Raw genomic sequence first — 16,519 nt, forward strand, 5'->3', positions numbered from 1 at the left:
AAGGTGCAAGAGCAAAGTGCAAATACTGTCAAAAGGATATCCAAGGACTTGTTTGCCGTTTGAAATCACATTATGAAAACTGCAATCAAATGATTTAAATCAAAAAAATCTGATTTAAATCAAAAAAATCTGATTTAAATCAAAAAAATCTGATTTTTTTGATTTTTTTTTAAAAAATTCAAGATTTTTATCCACCCTGGTGCTGCTTGCTCGTCGGGTGAGATGGGCAGCACGATTATTATCATCTAACACGCTTTCCTAGGATAATCTGCCAACACAAATCTCTTCTTGAATGGACAATCGTTTCTTAAATGACAATTTATGCTGATAAAAAAAACCAAAAGCTCTAAATTAGGAAGGAGGCTGGAGGGGGGGGCGTCAGGGACTGGAGGGGGGAGACAGAGGCTGGAGGAGGAAGTGTGGTGGTGTAGACGGGGCTGCGAGAGGCTGTGTGGTGCTGTAGAGCGGGTTGCGGGAGGCTGTGTGGTGGTGTAGAGGCCTACAGGGCCACACAGCCCCCTGGTGTGACTTCCCGAGTGCCATGACAGCTGACTGTATATACATGTTTACACATACATGTATGTACATGTGCCATGACCGCTCCTTAGACCATACATACATGGATTGTCACTTACCCAAACCGAGGATGAAGAGGCTTAGCTGCTCCACATGATGATGGTGGCCGGAGAGCTGTGTTCCTCCATAGCGATGTCGTCCATTAGGCAAACTTGGTGTCCTTGTCCCGCCAGTTCTTGAGCCAGTTTAGTGTCCACGATGCCTTGTTACCTATTGGAAAAAAAAGGGAAAAGGAAATTATTGAATTTTGACATAGAATAAAAATTAAGTCCTATGAATTGTACTGGTACATTAACCCCTTTTTCTACGAGCGTATATTGCCAGCAGACACACAGAGAGCGGGCGACTGCCCCAAGTGTTACCTACTGAGAGACAGAGAAATAAAAAAACAATAATTAATAAGGGAAATATTGCATTCATAATTAGTGTTCACAGCAGAGTGACAACACAGCCCCCCTAACCCTCCCCTACCCCACAGGGAACGCCTGTACCCCGCCATGCCCCCCCACAGCTGTGCCCATACACTGTCCTCACCTCCCCCTGCAGGGACCACCTGTCTCCCACGCAGTGCCCCCCACAGCTGACCCCAAACACTCTGCAGGGACCCCCTGTCTCCCACGCAGTGCCCCCCACAGCTGACCCCATACACTCTGCAGGGACCCCCTGTCTCCCCCGTAGTGCCCCCCACAGCTGACCCCATACACTCTGCAGGGACCCCCTGTCTACCCGCAGTGCCCCCCACAGCTGACCCCATACACTCTGCAGGGACCCCCTGCCTCCCCCCACAGCTGACCCCATACAGGCATACAGTTACCGGCCGGCAGCTCCAAGGTTCAAATCTGGCGCTCAGGTGACGTCATTGTTGCTGCAGTTAGACCGAGAAAGCGGGGTGGGCTCGGAGCCACGTGACACAGAGCCCGGCCGCCCATCCCCCAGCCTCACTGTACTGCAAGCCAGGGAGAGACTGTTTGTGTGCTGCACGGCGCTGACTCCGCCCCCCCGAGCCAGGGGATGAGTCACAGGCAGCTCGGCGTGTCACACGACTCCTCCCTCTTCCACCTTCTATGCAGGCCGGATCTTGGTCCCCATAGTACAGTGACCCTGCCCACCGGCCAGTCACTGCCGCCCCTCCCCCACCACTAAGCGATCTTACACAGCAGCACAGAGTCGGGGAGGAGATGGGAGATGACCCCGCACCACACAGCGGAGCACTATGAGCCCTGGGGGTGCAGCGCTGACCCCGCCCACGCCGCACCACACAGCGCAGCGCTATAAGCCCTGGGGGCGCAGCGCTGACCCCACCCACCCCGCACCACACAGCGGAGCACTATGAGCCCTGGGGGCGCAGCGCTGACCCTGCCCACCCCGCACCACACAGCGCAGCACTATGAGCCCTCGGGGCAGTCTCCCGTAGAGGCGTGGGTTCGAATCCCACTCCTGACAGCAGCAGTACTGGTCCCTGGAGGTGCAAGCTGTTGTGCACCAGGGAGCGTGTTCAGCGTCTGCAGTCACCACGTGGAGGCGTGGGTTCGAATCCCACTCCACACAGCGCAGCACTATGAGCCCTCGGGGCGCAGCCAGGAGTGGGATTCAGCGGGTTCTCCCCGGTTCGGTGGAACCGGTTGTTAAAGCTATTGCTCTCATTTTTGGCACCATTAGCCGGCTCTCACTTTTGAAAATGAGATTTCAAATTTTGAGGTCTGCGGCAGATTCTTTCCGGCGTTCTTGCTCCCAGAGGCCAATGCAACATGGCGGCGGCCAGCAAGGGAAGTGCGGGGGCTTCCGGGCTGCGAAGAAATCGCGGCGGAGCCGCCGTCCCTGTACCGGAGCACAGCCCGCTGCCACCACTGCACCGCAGAGCGCCGCCCCCTGCCTCAGCGCTGCTGTTGCCCCTGCCTCAGCGCTGCTGCTGCCCCTGCCTCAGCGCTGCTGCTGCCCCTGCCTCAGCGCTGCTGCTGCCCCTGCCTCAGCGCTGCTGCTGCCCCTGCCTCAGCGCTGCTGCTGCCCCTGCCTCAGCGCTGCTGCTGCCCCCCCTGCCTCAGCGCTGCTGCTGCCCCCCCTGCCTCAGCGCTGCTGCTGCCCCCCCTGCCTCAGCGCTGCTGCTGCCCCCCCTGCCTCAGCGCTGCTGCTGCCCCCCCTGCCTCAGCGCTGCTGCTGCCCCCCCTGCCTCAGCGCTGCTGCTGCCCCCCCTGCCTCAGCGCTGCTGCTGCCCCCCCTGCCTCAGCGCTGCTGCTGCCCCCCCTGCCTCAGCGCTGCTGCTGCCCCCCCTGCCTCAGCGCTGCTGCCCCAGCACAACCAACCTGCCCTAGCACAGAGCCGCCACCGCACGAGCCTGGACCACTGAATGACCCCTGTGACTACTTCACCTGTGCCAGATCCCTTCCCAGGTAAGCTGAATTCGGACTGTAAGACGGACCCCCATTTGACACATTATTTTTTTTCCCCCTATTTTCCTACTGAAAATTGGGGTGTTCTTATGGTCCGTTGCATCTTATAGTCCGAAAAATACGGTAATTTATCCTGAGATTACAGAGTCTGCAACTTTTCTATCTAGCCAGTTAGAAGTGACTCATTGTAACACTTAGGGTACCGTTACACCTAGCGATGCACCAGCGATCCCGACTAGCGATATGACGCGGTCAGGATCGCTGGTGCATCGCTAGGTGGTCGCTAGTGAGCTGCTACACAGGCAGATCTCACCAGCGACATTGCTGGGGACGGGGATCGCTACTTACCTGTCAGACGCGGCGATCCTGCGTCCTCCCGCCCTGGGCGCCACAGGAAGCCCAGCAGGAAGTGGCCGACGAGGAATGGACCAGGAGCTTCTCGCGCGATCAGTGATAACCAGCGGGGGAGCCGGTCGGAGGTAAGTATCACATGCAGGGATATCGCTAGCAATATCGCTGCAACGTCACAAAATCGGTGACTTTACAGCAATATAGAATCATAGAATCGTAGAGTTGGAAGGGACCTCCTGGGCCATCTGGTCCAACCCCCTGCTCAAAGCAGGATTCGCTAAATCATCCCAGTCAGATGTCTGTCCAGCCTCTGAAGACTTCCATTGAAGGAGAACTCACCACTTCTCGTGGCAGCCTGTTCCACTCATTGATCACTCTAACTGTCAAAAAGTTTTTTCTAATATCTAATCTGTGTCTCTTCCCATTCAGTTTCATCCCATTGCTTCTAGTCTTTCCTTGTGCAAATGAGAATAAAGTTGATCCTTCTACAATGTGACAGCCCTTTAGATATTTGTAGACAGCTATTAAGTCTCCTCTCAGTCTTCTCTTTTGCAAACTAAACATTCCCAAATCCTGCAACCTTTCCTCATAAGACAGGGTTTGCAGACCGGTCACCATTCTGGTCGCTCTTTTCTGAACTTGCTCCAGTTTGTTGATGTCTTTTTTAAAATGTGGTGCCCAAAACTGGACACAATATTCCAGATGAGGTCTGACCAAAGAGGAGTAGAGGGAAATAATGACTTCACGTGATCTAGACTGTATGCTTCTGTTAATACATCCTAGAATTGCATTTGCCTTTTTTGCTGCTGCATCACACTGTTGACTCATATTCAGTCTGTGATCTATTAGTATACCCAAGTCTTTTTCACATGTGCTGTCACTTAGCCCTATTCCTCCCATTCTATATATGCTTTTTTCATTTTTATTGCCCAGATGTAGTACTTTGCATTTCTCCCTGTTAAAAACCATTCTGTTAGTTGCTGCCCACTTCTCCAGTTTATTTAAATCTTTTTGAATCCTCTCTCTCTCTTCTCTAGTATTAGCTATCCCTCCTAGCTTTGTGTCATCAGCAAATTTAATCAGTTTACCCTCAATTCCTTCATCTAAATCGTTGATAAAGATGTTGAACAATACAGGGCCCAGGACAGAGCCCTGTGGTACCCCACTTGAGACATTCTTCCAACTGGATGTGCAGCCATTTACGACCACTCTTTGGGTCCGATCACTAAGCCAGTTATGAATCCACCTAACAGTTGCCTTGTCCATTCCATACTTAGTCATTTTTTCAATAAGGATTGTATGAGAGACTTTGTCAAATGCTTTGCTGAAGTCAAGATATACTATATCTACAGCATTTCCTTGATCCACCCAATCAGTGATACCGTCATAGAAGGAAATTAAGTTAGTCTGACATGACTTATTAGTTAGAAACCCATGCTGACTCTGTTTAATCACTTCATTCTTATCCAGGTATTGACATACATGTTGTTTAATAATTTGTTCAAAGATCTTTCCTGGTATAGAAGTCAGACTCACCGGCCTATAGTTGCCTGGGTCCACCTTCTTCCCCTTTTTGAAGATAGGAACAACATTTGCTCTTCTCCAGTCTTCTGGCACTTCTCCTGTTCTCCAAGAATTTTCAAAGATTATGGAGAGGGGTTCAAAAATATTGCTAGCGATATCGCAGTGTGTAACGGGGTCTTTACAGACAATGGCGTTTACCATCTGTCTGCAGAACTAAAGTAATGAAAAAGAAGCTGGTAATTAGCTTTCAAATGACATCCCAATGTCCCCTCTGGCTTTACCAGAGGCCCCAATGTCTGATTTGGACAGCAGATTTGAAAAGACATTTTCAGTCTGGGGCAGTCTTGGGGGTTCTCAATCCCCTTAACTACTCTGCAGAAGGGGTCAGGCAAATCAAGCTTGGCAGGAACATCATCCAGGAGGCCACCTACATACAGCAACATCACTTGTCCCCCTGCTCCAAATGGAATTTGAATTCAGGGGGTCAGAGCCTGGCTGTCCATGGATAAAAGTGGTCCTTGTGGTGCAGGCTTGAGGGTGCACAAATGCCCAACAGAGCACCACACAGCCCCAAGAACTGCTCCCTCACCTCAGTCTGGTAATTAGCTTTCCAATGACATCCCAATGTCCCCTCTGGCTTTGCCAGAAGTCCCACCAGGGGCCCCAATGTCTGATTTGGACAGCAGATCTGTACTGAAGTCCCTGGTGGTGCAAACTCTTGTGTCACCAGGGAGCATGTCAATGTCAGCAGTCAGGATGGCCTAGTGGTCTAAGGCACTGTGTTCAGGTTGCAGTCTCCCGTGGAGGCGTGGGTTCGAATCCCACTCCTGACAGCAGCAGTACTGGTCCCTGGAGGTGCAAGCTGTTGTGCACCAGGGAGCGTGTTAAGCGTCTGCAGTCACCACATGTGGAGGCGTGGGTTCAAATCCCACTCCTTGACAGCAGCAGTACTGGTCCCTGGAGGTGCAAGCTGTTGTGCACCAGGGAGCGTGTTCAGCGTCTGCAGTCACCACGTGGAGGCGTGGGTTCGAATCCCACTCCTGACAGCGACAGTTTTTTTTTTTTGTTTTTTTTTAAAGAAAAGAAAATAAACCTAGTGGCAGCATGTGTAATAACAGTCTCCCGTGGAGGCGTGGGTTCGAATCCCACTCCTGACAGCAGCAGTACTGGTCCCTGGAGGTGCAAGCTGTTGCGCACCAGGGAGCGTGTTAACCGTCTGCAGTCACCACATGTGGAGGCGTGGGTTCAAATCCCACTCCTTGACAGCAGCAGTACTGGTCCCTGGAGGTGCAAGCTGTTGTGCACCAGGGAGCGTGTTCAGCGTCTGCAGTCACCACGTGGAGGCGTGGGTTCGAATCCCACTCCTGACAGCGACAGTTTTTTTTTTTTTGTTTTTTTTTTAAAGAAAAGAAACCTAGTGGCAGCATGTGTAATAACAGTCTCCAGGTCTTATAGCCTAATGTATACACCATAAATATTTATATGTGTGTCTATACAGTTGGTGTATATATGTGTGAGTATATTTTTTAGCCTTAAAGTTTTGATTCTCCATCCTCATTTCTTTCTTTTCCAAATCAAAAAAACACTCGTGTGAGAGCAATCTGCATCCAAAAAAACTTAGGGATAGGGACAATTTAGTGAGTACGTCGGGCTCCCTTAAAAGGTCAATTCACCCAACGAACAAGGGTGCACTGCTGCTTGCTCGTCGGGTGAGATGGGCAGCACGATTATTATCATCTAACACGCTTTCCTAGGATAATCTGCCAACACAAATCTCTTCTTGAATGGACAATCGTTTCTTAAATGACAATTTATGCTGATAAAAAAAACCAAAAGCTCTAAATTAGGAAGGAGGCTGGAGGGGGGGGCATCAGGGACTGGAGGGGGGAGACAGAGGCTGGAGGAGGAAGTGTGGTGGTGTAGACGGGGCTGCGGGAGGCTGTGTGGTGCTGTAGAGCGGGTTGCGGGAGGCTGTGTGGTGGTGTAGAGGCCTACAGGGCCACACAGCCCCCTGGTGTGACTTCCCGAGTGCCATGACAGCTGACTGTATATACATGTTTACACATACATGTATGTACATGTGCCATGACCGCTCCTTAGACCATACATACATGGATTGTCACTTACCCAAACCGAGGATGAAGAGGCTTAGCTGCTCCACATGATGATGGTGGCCGGAGAGCTGTGTTCCTCCATAGCGATGTCGTCCATTAGGCAAACTTGGTGTCCTTGTCCCGCCAGTTCTTGAGCCAGTTTAGTGTCCACGATGCCTTGTTACCTATTGGAAAAAAAAGGGAAAAGGAAATTATTGAATTTTGACATAGAATAAAAATTAAGTCCTATGAATTGTACTGGTACATTAACCCACGAGCGTATATTACCAGCAGACACACAGAGAGCGGGCGACTGCCCCAAGTGTTACCTACTGAGAGACAGAGAAATAAAAAAACAATTAATAAGGGAAATATTGCATTCATAATTAGTGTTCACAGCAGAGTGACAACACAGCCCCCCTAACCCTCCCCTACCCCACAGGGAACGCCTGTACCCCGCCATGCCCCCCACAACTGTGCCCATACACTGTCCTCACCTCCCCCTGCAGGGACCACCTGTCTCCCATGCAGTGCCCCCCACAGCTGACCCCAAACACTCTGCAGGGACCCCCTGTCTCCCACGCAGTGCCCCCCACAGCTGACCCCATACACTCTGCAGGGACCCCCTGTCTCCCCCGTAGTGCCCCCCACAGCTGACCCCATACACTCTGCAGGGACCCCCTGTCTACCCGCAGTGCCCCCCACAGCTGACCCCATACACTCTGCAGGGACCCCCTGTCTCCCCCCCACAGCCTCCGGGCTGCGAAGAAATTGCGACGGAGCCGCCGTCCCTGTACCGGAGCACAGCCCGCTGCCACCACCGCACCGCAGAGCGCCGCCCGCTGCCACCACCACAGAGCCCACCTGCCCCAGCACAGCTGCCCCTGCCCCAGCGCAGCTGCCCCTGCCCAGCTGCCCCTGCCCCAGCGCTGCTGCTGCCCCTGCCTCAGCGCAGCTGCCCCAGCACAGCTGCCCCTCCCCCAGCGCAGCTGCCTCTCCCCCAGCGCAGCTGCCCCAGCACAACCAACCTGCCCTAGCACAGAGCCGCCACCGCACGAGCCTGGACCACTGAATGACCCCTGTGACTACTTCACCTGTGCCAGATCCCTTCCCAGGTAAGCTGAATTCGGACTGTAAGACGGACCCCCATTTGACACATTATTTTTTTTCCCCCTATTTTCCTACTGAAAATTGGGGTGTTCTTATGGTCCGTTGCATCATTTTTTTTTTTAAAGAAAAGAAAAGAAACCTAGTGGCAGCATGTGTAATAACAGTCTCCAGGTCTTATAGCCTAATGTATACACCATAAATATTTATATGTGTGTCTATACAGTTGGTGTATATATGTGTGAGTATATTTTTTAGCCTTAAAGTTTTGATTCTCCATCCTCATTTCTTTCTTTTCCAAATCAAAAAAACACTCGTGTGAGAGCAATCTGCATCCAAAAAAACTTAGGGATAGGGACAATTTAGTGAGTACGTCGGGCTCCCTTAAAAGGTCAATTCACCCAACGAACAAGGGTGCTGCTTGCTCGTCGGGTGAGATGGGCAGCACGATTATTATCATCTAACACGCTTTCCTAGGATAATCTGCCAACACAAATCTCTTCTTGAATGGACAATCGTTTCTTAAATGACAATTTATGCTGATAAAAAAAACCAAAAGCTCTAAATTAGGAAGGCGGCTGGAGGGGGGGGCGTCAGGGACTGGAGGGGGGAGACAGAGGCTGGAGGAGGAAGTGTGGTGGTGTAGACGGGGCTGCGGGAGGCTGTGTGGTGCTGTAGAGCGGGTTGCGGGAGGCTGTGTGGTGGTGTAGAGGCCTACAGGGCCACACAGCCCCCTGGTGTGACTTCCCGAGTGCCATGACAGCTGACTGTATATACATGTTTACACATACATGTATGTACATGTGCCATGACCGCTCCTTAGACCATACATACATGGATTGTCACTTACCCAAACCGAGGATGAAGAGGCTTAGCTGCTCCACATGATGATGGTGGCCGGAGAGCTGTGTTCCTCCATAGCGATGTCGTCCATTAGGCAAACTTGGTGTCCTTGTCCCGCCAGTTCTTGAGCCAGTTTAGTGTCCACGATGCCTTGTTACCTATTGGAAAAAAAAGGGAAAAGGAAATTATTGAATTTTGACATAGAATAAAAATTAAGTCCTATGAATTGTACTGGTACATTAACCCCTTTTTCTACGAGCGTATATTGCCAGCAGACACACAGAGAGCGGGCGACTGCCCCAAGTGTTACCTACTGAGAGACAGAGCAATAAAAAAACAATAATTAATAAGGGAAATATTGCATTCATAATTAGTGTTCACAGCAGAGTGACAACACAGCCCCCCTAACCCTCCCCTACCCCACAGGGAACGCCTGTACCCCGCCATGCCCCCCACAGCTGTGCCCATACACTGTCCTCACCTCCCCCTGCAGGGACCCCCTGTCTCCCACGCAGTGCCCCCCACAGCTGACCCCAAACACTCTGCAGGGACCCCCTGTCTCCCCCGTAGTGCCCCCCACAGCTGACCCCATACACTCTGCAGGGACCCCCTGTCTACCCGCAGTGCCCCCCACAGCTGACCCCATACACTCTGCAGGGACCCCCTGTCTACCCGCAGTGCCCCCCACAGCTGACCCCATACACTCTGCAGGGACCCCCTGCCTCCCCCCACAGCTGACCCCATACAGGCATACAGTTACCGGCCGGCAGCTCCAAGGTTCAAATCTGGCGCTCAGGTGACGTCATTGTTGCTGCAGTTAGACCGAGAAAGCAGGGGGTGGGCTCGGAGCCACGTGACACAGAGCCCGGCCGCCCATCCCCCAGCCTCACTGTACTGCAAGCCAGGGAGAGACTGTTTGTGTGCTGCACGGCGCTGTCTCCGCCCCCCGAGCCAGGGGATGAGTCACAGGCAGCTCGGCGTGTCACACGACTCCTCCCTCTTCCACCTTCTATGCAGGCCGGATCTTGGTTCCCATAGCACAGTGACCCTGCCCACCGGCCAGTCACTGCCGCCCCTCCCCCACCACTAAGCGATCTTACACAGCAGCACAGAGCCAGGGAGGAGATGGGAGATGACCCCGCACCACACAGCGGAGCACTATGAGCCCTGGGGGTGCAGCGCTGACCCCGCCCACGCCGCACCACACAGCGCAGCGCTATAAGCCCTGGGGGCGCAGCGCTGACCCCACCCACCCCGCACCACACAGCGGAGCACTATGAGCCCTGGGGGCGCAGCGCTGACCCTGCCCACCCCGCACCACACAGCGCAGCACTATGAGCCCTCGGGGCAGTCTCCCGTAGAGGCGTGGGTTCGAATCCCACTCCTGACAGCAGCAGTACTGGTCCCTGGAGGTGCAAGCTGTTGTGCACCAGGGAGCGTGTTCAGCGTCTGCAGTCACCACGTGGAGGCGTGGGTTCGAATCCCACTCCACACAGCGCAGCACTATGAGCCCTCGGGGCGCAGCCAGGGGTGGGATTCAGCGGGTTCTCCCCGGTTCGGTGGAACCGGTTGTTAAAGCTATTGCTCTCATTTTTGGCACCATTAGCCGGCTCTCACTTTTGAAAATGAGATTTCAAATTTTGAGGTCTGCGGCAGATTCTTTCCGGCGTCCATGCTCCCGGAGGCCACTGCAACATGGCGGCGGCCAGCAAGGTAAGTGCGGGGGCCTCCGGGCTGCGAAGAAATCGCGGCGGAGCCGCCGTCCCTGTACCGGAGCACAGCCCGCTGCCACCACCGCACCGCAGAGCGCCGCCCGCTGCCACCACCACAGAGCCCACCTGCCCCAGCACAGCTGCCCCTGCCCCAGCGCTGCTGCTGCCCCTGCCCCAGCGCTGCTGCTGCCCCTGCCTCAGCGCTGCTGCCCCTGCCTCAGCGCTGCTGCTGCCCCTGCCTCAGCGCTGCTGCTGCCCCTGCCTCAGCGCTGCTGCTGCCCCTGCCTCAGCGCTGCTGCTGCCCCTGCCTCAGCGCTGCTGCTGCCCCTGCCTCAGCGCTGCTGCTGCCCCTGCCCCAGCGCTGCTGCTGCCCCTGCCTCAGCGCAGCTGCCTCTCCCCCAGCGCAGCTGCCCCAGCACAACCAACCTGCCCTAGCACAGAGCCGCCACCGCACGAGCCTGGACCACTGAATGACCCCTGTGACTACTTCACCTGTGCCAGATCCCTTCCCAGGTAAGCTGAATTCGGACTGTAAGACGGACCCCCATTTGACACATTATTTTTTTTCCCCCTATTTTCCTACTGAAAATTGGGGTGTTCTTATGGTCCGTTGCATCTTATAGTCCGAAAAATACGGTAATTTATCCTGAGATTACAGAGTCTGCAACTTTTCTATCTAGCCAGTTAGAAGTGACTCATTGTAACACTTAGGGTACCGTTACACCTAGCGATGCACCAGCGATCCCGACTAGCGATATGACGCGGTCAGGATCGCTGGTGCATCGCTAGGTGGTCGCTAGTGAGCTGCTACACAGGCAGATCTCACCAGCGACATTGCTGGGGACGGGGATCGCTACTTACCTGTCAGACGCGGCGATCCTGCGTCCTCCCGCCCTGGGCGCCACAGGAAGCCCAGCAGGAAGTGGCCGACGAGGAATGGACCAGGAGCTTCTCGCGCGATCAGTGATAACCAGCGGGGGAGCCGGTCGGAGGTAAGTATCACATGCAGGGATATCGCTAGCAATATCGCTGCAACGTCACAAAATCGGTGACTTTACAGCAATATAGAATCATAGAATCGTAGAGTTGGAAGGGACCTCCTGGGCCATCTGGTCCAACCCCCTGCTCAAAGCAGGATTCGCTAAATCATCCCAGTCAGATGTCTGTCCAGCCTCTGTTTGAAGACTTCCATTGAAGGAGAACTCACCACTTCTCGTGGCAGCCTGTTCCACTCATTGATCACTCTAACTGTCAAAAAGTTTTTTCTAATATCTAATCTGTGTCTCTTCCCATTCAGTTTCATCCCATTGCTTCTAGTCTTTCCTTGTGCAAATGAGAATAAAGTTGATCCTTCTACAATGTGACAGCCCTTTAGATATTTGTAGACAGCTATTAAGTCTCCTCTCAGTCTTCTCTTTTGCAAACTAAACATTCCCAAATCCTGCAACCTTTCCTCATAAGACAGGGTTTGCAGACCGGTCACCATTCTGGTCGCTCTTTTCTGAACTTGCTCCAGTTTGTTGATGTCTTTTTTAAAATGTGGTGCCCAAAACTGGACACAATATTCCAGATGAGGTCTGACCAAAGAGGAGTAGAGGGAAATAATGACTTCACGTGATCTAGACTGTATGCTTCTGTTAATACATCCTAGAATTGCATTTGCCTTTTTTGCTGCTGCATCACACTGTTGACTCATATTCAGTCTGTGATCTATTAGTATACCCAAGTCTTTTTCACATGTGCTGTCACTTAGCCCTATTCCTCCCATTCTATATATGCTTTTTTCATTTTTATTGCCCAGATGTAGTACTTTGCATTTCTCCCTGTTAAAAACCATTCTGTTAGTTGCTGCCCACTTCTCCAGTTTATTTAAATCTTTTTGAATCCTCTCTCTCTCTTCTCTAGTATTAGCTATCCCTCCTAGCTTTGTGTCATCAGCAAATTTAATCAGTTTACCCTCAATTCCTTCATCTAAATCGTTGATAAAGATGTTGAACAATACAGGGCCCAGGACAGAGCCCTGTGGTACCCCACTTGAGACATTCTTCCAACTGGATGTGCAGCCATTTACGACCACTCTTTGGGTCCGATCACTAAGCCAGTTATGAATCCACCTAACAGTTGCCTTGTCCATTCCATACTTAGTCATTTTTTCAATAAGGATTGTATGAGAGACTTTGTCAAATGCTTTGCTGAAGTCAAGATATACTATATCTACAGCATTTCCTTGATCCACCCAATCAGTGATACCGTCATAGAAGGAAATTAAGTTAGTCTGACATGACTTATTAGTTAGAAACCCATGCTGACTCTGTTTAATCACTTCATTCTTATCCAGGTATTGACATACATGTTGTTTAATAATTTGTTCAAAGATCTTTCCTGGTATAGAAGTCAGACTCACCGGCCTATAGTTGCCTGGGTCCACCTTCTTCCCCTTTTTGAAGATAGGAACAACATTTGCTCTTCTCCAGTCTTCTGGCACTTCTCCTGTTCTCCAAGAATTTTCAAAGATTATGGAGAGGGGTTCAAAAATATTGCTAGCGATATCGCAGTGTGTAACGGGGTCTTTACAGACAATGGCGTTTACCATCTGTCTGCAGAACTAAAGTAATGAAAAAGAAGCTGGTAATTAGCTTTCAAATGACATCCCAATGTCCCCTCTGGCTTTACCAGAGGCCCCAATGTCTGATTTGGACAGCAGATTTGAAAAGACATTTTCAGTCTGGGGCAGTCTTGGGGGTTCTCAATCCCCTTAACTACTCTGCAGAAGGGGTCAGGCAAATCAAGCTTGGCAGGAACATCATCCAGGAGGCCACCTACATACAGCAACATCACTTGTCCCCCTGCTCCAAATGGAATTTGAATTCAGGGGGTCAGAGCCTGGCTGTCCATGGATAAAAGTGGTCCTTGTGGTGCAGGCTTGAGGGTGCACAAATGCCCAACAGAGCACCACACAGCCCCAAGAACTGCTCCCTCACCTCAGTCTGGTAATTAGCTTTCAAATGACATCCCAATGTCCCCTCTGGCTTTGCCAGAAGTCCCACCAGGGGCCCCAATGTCTGATTTGGACAGCAGATCTGTACTGAAGTCCCTGGTGGTGCAAACTCTTGTGTCACCAGGGAGCATGTCAATGTCAGCAGTCAGGATGGCCTAGTGGTCTAAGGCACTGTGTTCAGGTTGCAGTCTCCCGTGGAGGCGTGGGTTCGAATCCCACTCCTGACAGCAGCAGTACTGGTCCCTGGAGGTGCAAGCTGTTGTGCACCAGGGAGCGTGTTAAGCGTCTGCAGTCACCACATGTGGAGGCGTGGGTTCAAATCCCACTCCTTGACAGCAGCAGTACTGGTCCCTGGAGGTGCAAGCTGTTGTGCACCAGGGAGCGTGTTCAGCGTCTGCAGTCACCACGTGGAGGCGTGGGTTTGAATCCCACTCCTGACAGCGACAGTTTTTTTTTTTTGTTTTTTTTTAAAGAAAAGAAAATAAACCTAGTGGCAGCATGTGTAATAACAGTCTCCCGTGGAGGCGTGGGTTCGAATCCCACTCCTGACAGCAGCAGTACTGGTCCCTGGAGGTGCAAGCTGTTGCGCACCAGGGAGCGTGTTAACCGTCTGCAGTCACCACATGTGGAGGCGTGGGTTCAAATCCCACTCCTTGACAGCAGCAGTACTGGTCCCTGGAGGTGCAAGCTGTTGTGCACCAGGGAGCGTGTTCAGCGTCTGCAGTCACCACGTGGAGGCGTGGGTTCGAATCCCACTCCTGACAGCGACAGTTTTTTTTTTTTGTTTTTTTTTTAAAGAAAAGAAACCTAGTGGCAGCATGTGTAATAACAGTCTCCAGGTCTTATAGCCTAATGTATACACCATAAATATTTATATGTGTGTCTATACAGTTGGTGTATATATGTGTGAGTATATTTTTTAGCCTTAAAGTTTTGATTCTCCATCCTCATTTCTTTCTTTTCCAAATCAAAAAAACACTCGTGTGAGAGCAATCTGCATCCAAAAAAACTTAGGGATAGGGACAATTTAGTGAGTACGTCGGGCTCCCTTAAAAGGTCAATTCACCCAACGAACAAGGGTGCTGCTCAGGGTGGATTGATTTAAATCACGCCGATTTAAATCATGATTTAAATCACGATTTAAATCAAAAGATTTTTTTCTATTTAAATCGGATCGATTTAAATCATGATTTTAATCATGATTTAAATCACTGATTTAAATCAAAAGGTTTTTTTTTAATATAAATCACGATTAAAATGAGAAGTGAGAGCAGTGTGCATGTGCGCCCATAGTTACACGGACGAAAGTAGGGGCAACGATCTAACGCCAGGGTGAGGGGGGGACCCCAAAGTAAGTAAAAATCTTTTTTGTTTTACTATATGGCAATAGGTAGGTGTTTAAAAGCAGCATGTCTTAATTGTATAAACTATTAATAGCCTCCACATTTTGTTCATACTGCCCCTTTAATTCCACACTTCTAGCTTGGTTTCAGTTTTGGTTTAGTTTCTTTTTCCCTGCATTCAGTTGACATGCCCAAACTTGTTGGATAGTCAGCAGTACTTGGCTCAGGCTGTAGTAACATCAGCAGTGCTTGGCTCAGGCTGTAGTAACAATCAAACTTCATAAGTGATCTGTGTGAGCCATGGCAGCAGGTCGTAAGAGAGACCCTATTTGGGTTCATTTTGTTGAGATGCCAGCAGCAGATCTTGGAAAGAAAGGTGCAAGAGCAAAGTGCAAATACTGTCAAAAGGATATCCAAGGACTTGTTTGCCGTTTGAAATCACATTATGAAAACTGCAATCAAATGATTTAAATCAAAAAAATCTGATTTTTTTGATTTTTTTAAAAAATTCAAGATTTTTATCCACCCTGGTGCTGCTTGCTCGTCGGGTGAGATGGGCAGCACGATTATTATCATCTAACACGCTTTCCTAGGATAATCTGCCAACACAAATCTCTTCTTGAATGGACAATCGTTTCTTAAATGACAATTTATGCTGATAAAAAAAACCAAAAGCTCTAAATTAGGAAGGAGGCTGGAGGGGGGGGCGTCAGGGACTGGAGGGGGGAGACAGAGGCTGGAGGAGGAAGTGTGGTGGTGTAGACGGGGCTGCGGGAGGCTGTGTGGTGCTGTAGAGCGGGTTGCGGGAGGCTGTGTGGTGGTGTAGAGGCCTACAGGGCCACACAGCCCCCTGGTGTGACTTCCCGAGTGCCATGACAGCTGACTGTATATACATGTTTACACATACATGTATGTACATGTGCCATGACCGCTCCTTAGACCATACATACATGGATTGTCACTTACCCAAACCGAGGATGAAGAGGCTTAGCTGCTCCACATGATGATGGTGGCCGGAGAGCTGTGTTCCTCCATAGCGATGTCGTCCATTAGGCAAACTTGGTGTCCTTGTCCCGCCAGTTCTTGAGCCAGTTTAGTGTCCACGATGCCTTGTTACCTATTGGAAAAAAAAGGGAAAAGGAAATTATTGAATTTTGACATAGAATAAAAATTAAGTCCTATGAATTGTACTGGTACATTAACCCACGAGCGTATATTACCAGCAGACACACAGAGAGCGGGCGACTGCCCCAAGTGTTACCTACTGAGAGACAGAGAAATAAAAAAACAATAATTAATAAGGGAAATATTGCATTCATAATTAGTGTTCACAGCAGAGTGACAACACAGCCCCCCTAACCCTCCCCTACCCCACAGGGAACGCCTGTACCCCGCCATGCCCCCCACAGCTGTGCCCATACACTGTCCTCACCTCCCCCTGCAGGGACCACCTGTCTCCCACGCAGTGCCCCCCACAGCTGACCCCAAACACTCTGCAGGGACCCCCTGTCTCCCACGCAGTGCCCCCCACAGCTGACCCCATACACTCTGCAGGGACCCCCTGTCTCCCCCGTAGTGCCCCCCA

At 51.2% G+C, this 16,519-nt stretch overlaps 2 non-coding genes across 2 annotated transcripts; both read left to right on the plus strand.

Annotated features, from left to right (window-relative positions):
* The first annotated feature begins 5,588 nt into the window (after positions 1 to 5,588).
* On the plus strand, positions 5,589 to 5,671 carry TRNAL-CAG (transfer RNA leucine (anticodon CAG)). The gene has a single exon. It is a non-coding gene; the product is annotated as a tRNA-Leu (tRNA).
* An 8,064-nt stretch (positions 5,672 to 13,735) lies between these two features.
* TRNAL-CAG (transfer RNA leucine (anticodon CAG)) lies at positions 13,736 to 13,818 on the plus strand. The gene has a single exon. It is a non-coding gene; the product is annotated as a tRNA-Leu (tRNA).
* Positions 13,819 to 16,519: the final 2,701 nt, after the last annotated feature.

The sequence above is a fragment of the Dendrobates tinctorius genome, unplaced genomic scaffold, assembly GCF_039654945.1.
Source record: "Dendrobates tinctorius isolate UK_male_01 unplaced genomic scaffold, ASM3965494v1 ptg000456l, whole genome shotgun sequence".
NCBI classification, from domain to species: domain Eukaryota; kingdom Metazoa; phylum Chordata; class Amphibia; order Anura; family Dendrobatidae; genus Dendrobates; species Dendrobates tinctorius.